Genomic DNA, 6000 nt, shown 5'->3' on the forward strand with positions numbered 1-6000 from the left:
GTAAAAATCAAAATTTTAAGTTTGGATCACAGATGCATTGAAATTCATAGGCCATAAATTAGTCATGGGACCAAATGAAGTTCTGTTGATTTCAATAAATATGCTCTAAGAATGCCTTAAATCTGAATCCAACTTCTAATGGGTGCTCCACACTCATTATTCACCTATGTAGAGACAGCCTTGACTTCTCCCAGTTTCATCTTATTCCAGGTTTAAGTTCCATTTTTCATGAACTTTAAGACTTTAGAAATAAATGAAAAGATGTACATATATCTTTGTGAATACTTTTAATTGGAGACTTCCATTGCAAAATTCTGAGAAGTATGAATTTTGAGGAATAACCAAGTTTCAGTTTGACCATTGGTTGAAAAGTATAACCTTAGATATGTAGACCTTGTTGGGAAAATTTGGATAAATCCTGTCTGAAAAGCATTACTCCTGTGTGCCTTTGCATTGTGGGATCAAATCCTGCCTTCCTTCTCAAAACCAAGCTGTCACTGTTTAAAATGGCATTCCCCCGCTCCTTTCTCTCTCCTTTACCTGTAAGCTACAGTAGACAGGCCATTTTAGCCAAAATATACATTGTAAATAGTCGTTGTTGGAATTCAGTTTACAATAATCTTTTGATAGCCCAGAGGGCTTTATGTGCCCTGATCATGCAGAATGTTTAGAGTTGAGATAAGGGTCTGAGCTTGAATAGTTTCTAGTAGCTTGAATTTGCATGTCTGAGCAGACCTGGAGATGGGTTCAAGTTACTCAACTAAAGTGTCAATACAGGCAATTAGAAATATTGTAATCTCATTGTTACAGTGTGATTGACTGACATTTCTTTATCTGTTCTGTATGTGATGACCTCAGAATCTTATTGTAATCTCTGCATTCTGTCATCAATTGCCCTGTACCTGTGTACCTATAAATGCCCTGTAATGGTATTGAAGCTTTGCAGCGATGTTTTTCTCTGCTACCCCGGTAATGCATTATCTGCATTATCCAGAGTCAACCGCGGGGAACCTGGGATAGGCAATAAAGACGCGGAGGTTTATAATGATTGATCTTTCCTACGACCCCGAGTTTTATTCCCTCTTCTCAAATTGAGATTCTGGGATTCTGACAACCTCAAAAGGGTGAATGAAAACACTGCTTCTGGATGAATATTTAAGGTAGGTGAGAATTATATGGTGTTAGCATGTTTAGCTAACTTCTGATTTTTAGAATTTTTATTAATGATTTAGTTTGCATAGAGAAAACGGAGTCACATAAGAAGAAGTCAAGCCAGTGCTTTTTCTAACTAGTAGATGATGGATATAACCTCTCGGACAAATCTAATTGTCACAGAGGTCTCAGAGGGCAGGTAAGGGTTAATGAAAGAATTACTTGGTTGAGAAGATACTCCTGGCATCCCAGGAAGAAGGGAGCAGTTCATGCACCAGAGTTTGTCATAAAAGAGAGTTTCTGCCAAGGTTCTTGCCCTAATCTTTAGAGGTATAAACTACCACAGGGGTAGCAGGAGGGAGAGGGACATCCCAGGACAGGCTATGAGGCACCACCCCATTGGTTGGGGCAAGTGGTCTAAAAAGCTCTAGATTTTGGAGGGCTCTTTGTCTCCTGCCAGACTCCAACTCTGCCAGAGGTGTTGGTCCCTGATCAGGTTCTGAGAATATTTCTATGAGAAGCCCTGTGTTAGGTAATCAAAGGAAGGGGCTAACTTTCTATACTCCAGTGGTACTCAAAGTAAAAGGACAGTAAACTTGCTGCTAACTATTTTGAGGCTTTAATTTTCACAAGGCACCATGTCGGCTTTGCTTTGCAGTATCTCTTTTGTACTAGGGTTTGTTATCAGAGATGAAAAAAATGGAAACTAATTTGTGCAATTATATTAATCACTTAGGATCAAGGAAAGCTCTGTGCCTGCTAATGGATAGAGGCAATTTATAAAGTTGTTGTGTCATCCCCATCTGTTTTCATGACTCTCCCAAACTGTGGGTAATATATTTTTTTTTTCTGTCTTCTGGCTACAAGGTGCTGGTCTGCCTCTGCCACCCCACTGTTTTGACTCAGTATCTTTTCTTACATGATTTGTTGATCTGGGACTTCAGCTGCTGCTTCCCTGCAAATATGTAGATGTGGCACAGGCCAAGATGCACATCCCATATCTGCAGGCGAGCAACTTGCCATCTGATTCAGCCTCATTAATCGCCCCTGGTCTCAACAATATCAGGTTTCTCGAGCTAACATGTACCGAAAGGATCTGGTATTGCTGTCACCCAGAATGCCTTGCTTTGTCAGTTTTATTGCTGTTGAGGTCAATAACTTAAATGCCTGGTGCTTGTCGCTCCAGATGTTGCTGGTGATTGAGTCTGAAATATCTTGAGAAACTGCTTTTGCTGAGAGACTGTTTGGAGCGGCCTCAGAATGAGGATGTGTGTGTGTTTCACACACAGCCAGAGGATATAGTAATTCTTTCAGAATAAATCAGTCTGTTTGTGTGTTGGAGGCAGGAATTTTTTTTAAAAAAGAATGTATTTGTTTTGTTGTTGTTGTTGTTGTTGTTTTTTGCCTTGCAGAGAGCATTCCCAGGTGTGTCAGTAGGGTTTTGGTTATGCACGTTAGAAGATGTTGTTAGCACCCAAAATGTCTTATGTATGTGTAAGGGTGATGGTGGTTGACAGATTTATGCCTACAGTGAAATGTAAGGAACGTGTCCTAATTTCCTAAGCAAGCTTCACACAGTCTTCTGGAAAAAAAATCCAGGTACCTCTTACAAAATGCATTATTTCAATTTCAGCTACTTCTTACAATTTTTTTTTTTTTTTTGTTTTGGATACCAATACAAGAGTTTTCAATATCAAGGTGGCTTCAGATTTCAGATGGGAGCCTTAAAACTGATCTAGGTGGGTGGAATCTGCCATTTAAATATCCAACAAAGTGCTTTTCTAAACTCAGGCACCATGTGGACCATCACTTGAATTTTACTTCAGTTTTTGGGTTGGAACAGCATCCTTGCAACACCTGAAGTCAGCAGGCTGGCTCAAAGGTTCAGACATAAAGTGTGGCATGCCCAAACACAGAGCTTCTGCCCACAGGAGGAATGGTTCAGGAGCTCAGGAGGAAACAGCTGGGTGATTGCCACTACTGCTGTATTTTTATATTCTGCCGATTCCAAATACTGGGATTCAAGGTGGCTTAAAACATTGCAATGTACAAAAGTTAAAAACATAGTGAAATCATCTGGAATAGATTAAATATCCAAATTAAAGCAATAACAACCAATAAAAACAGTATAGATAATACAAGTAGTCCAATTACCTCACAGGTCCAGATATTATATCCGTCATCTGTGGTAGTTGCATCACTCATGGTAGGGCTGGTCCAGTGAATGGTGGTTGTGTAACAGGTGAAAATGAGAAGTTGGAAAAACAGGTTGACCATGACTGTTGGGCAGGGGTGGGGGAAGCATTTGACAGTGAAACATCCCATCCCACTCTGTTTCGAGTAGTCTTCTTCGTCTCACAGAGAGGTGGCATAGCAGGTAAAAGAGCGAATGATGTTGTGAAGGATGAAAGGTGCTTTTGCAATCCTTTCAAGTAGCTGTAACCCCCCTGCTGCTGCTCACTAATCATTCACTTGCAGGGCAGACACTGTGACAACCTGTAAGTAGCAACACCTGCAGATTTATGTAAGCAAAGTGAGTCATGGTGGCATTGTTGCTGGTAGCATGCATGACACTGCTGGATGCCCGGAGCAGCCTTGGATCACGAAGTTCACTGAATTCTTCACAGATGCCCATTCTTTGTCTATCAGAATGAATGTCTTACAGGTGTCATTGCACCTAAGGAGTCTTCAAAAATAATTTGCTCACTTGCTACTCAGCTTTAATGACCTCCATAAGATGGAAACCACAAGCCTTTCCATTCAGCTCTATTCTCCGAATCCTGGGTGGTGGGTGTCAGAGGAATTTTAGACCAAAATAGATGGGAGAAATTAAGACTATTTTCTGACCCCGAAAAATGCAGCATGTCATTCTCAAGATGATTTCTGGGCTTATTTATTTGGGTTCTTAAAAGGTTGCTTTTGAGGATGTCATATGATTTTCAAAGAGCAATAATAAAGAGACAAAGGAAAGAGAAATTATCTGAATGAACAACTGTATTTCTGAAATGAGGATCACCACCAACTATCAGTATAAACCATCACAAACCATCAGTGTAATAATAGTTGAAGGAAGGATGCCCTTACTGTGTATAAAAGAAGAGAGGTCAGTTTTGTTTTAAAAGAAATATTCTTATGAAAAATAAACCTGAAGCAAAATATGGAAATTGGACTTAATTATGATTTTATTATAGAAAACTGCAGTAAAATAAAAGCAAATGAAAAGAAAACTAATTTATTTTATCAGAAATATACACTTTGACATTTTTAATGGGAGAAGTTTTTTTTAAATATTTCTTTCATAATATTCTTTCATAAATCCATTTAATAGGAATAATGTTGAAGCGCTCCTATCAGGTACAGTCTATACCTGTATTTTGTCTTCATTGCAGTGCAATATGAAAATCTAATTTCACTTAAATAACTTGTAGCAAAGAAAAGGAGCACTCAAACTGTACAGTAAAAATAATTTACAGAGCCTATAACTACCCAATCATTAAATATTGATTTATAATGTCTAGACCCCCCCAAATTAGAGCTACAGCAAGCATATACCAGTCATGTGATAGGACACTGTGCTTTGATAGGACAAAGTGTTCTCAGTGTTGCCTATAATAGCCTGAGAAGGGGTGGAGATGACTCTCTCTTCTTCATTGGCTCAAGCTTGTAGCAACCAATGATGCCTTGTGATGCCCACATCAAAATAGCAGCCTTTACAATCAACAGACTGCTCAACTATTTTGGATACAGAATTTCATACATGATGTATCAGAAGGAAAAATATTGCTAGCATGGAATTCTTCTGGAAACCATATTCACATTGCAAGGAACATCCCGGTTACATGGAACACAGTCTGAGAAGTACTCCTTTAAAGGAAGTGGAGAAGATGTGATTTGGCTTGAAACCCTAGCATGGGAGTGGGTTTCAACTATTTACCCTCAAGAGTGCTCATAATTTCTTTTCACAGATCACTTTTCGAAATGATAAATTGCACTTGTGGGACCCTGATCTAGGTTGGTGCTGTACTTAACATCTGTAGCTGTGAGCTATGTAACATGCATTTTGGCCTAGCAAGTAAATGCATATTCAGGTTATAAGAGAAAGGAAAAATCTGGATGCCTTAAGTGACCCTTCCTTAAAGCAGTTGGCCATGGAACTGAGCAGAGGGGAGGGAACCTTGGACTGAATAATCTCAATTGATGCCCCTGATCTGGTGGGAGACATATGGGGCAGAACTGATTGAGAAGAGTGACTATACTATTAGTAGATCAATTCATATCAAAGTAGGAAAGGCTATGTCCAACGCAAGTCACATTCAACTTCAGGAAAAGGTTCCCCCCCTCCACTCCCGCCAAAAATTGATGCTCTGGTAAAAAAAAAAAACCGAACAGTATCCTCATATCTTTGAAGCTTCTCATAGCTATCTAGTCGGCCCTTCTGCAAAACAAAATGCTGAACTAGATAGAACTTCACTCTGGTCCAGTAGGATTTTTCTTTCCTTATGTGCAGAATTTCCATCATGTGCACAAGAGTTGACCTGTTTTATGGATAGTATCTGATCTGCTGCAGCAGTGGAAAGGTGCAAGAAGTAGATATTCTATAAAGCCCTTTCCCTGATTGGAAAATTCTTGAAATAATTGTTTATCATGTGGAAGAAATGTAGATGGCTTTCTTCTTGGGACCTACCACCTGCTGCCTCCATCCTGTATAAGCCATTCATTGGAGCCAAATTGTTTCTTTGGAAACCTGAGCTAGGCCCAGGGCTAAATTGAACCCACCCCCAAAGGAGCCTTATGGCTAATGCAGCAGGATAAAAATCAGTCAAACGAACAGGCCAGGAATGATGTCAT

The sequence above is a fragment of the Varanus komodoensis genome, unplaced genomic scaffold (genome assembly GCF_004798865.1).
Source record: "Varanus komodoensis strain SLA01 unplaced genomic scaffold, ASM479886v1 scaffold68, whole genome shotgun sequence".
Taxonomy (NCBI): Eukaryota; Metazoa; Chordata; class Lepidosauria; order Squamata; family Varanidae; genus Varanus; species Varanus komodoensis.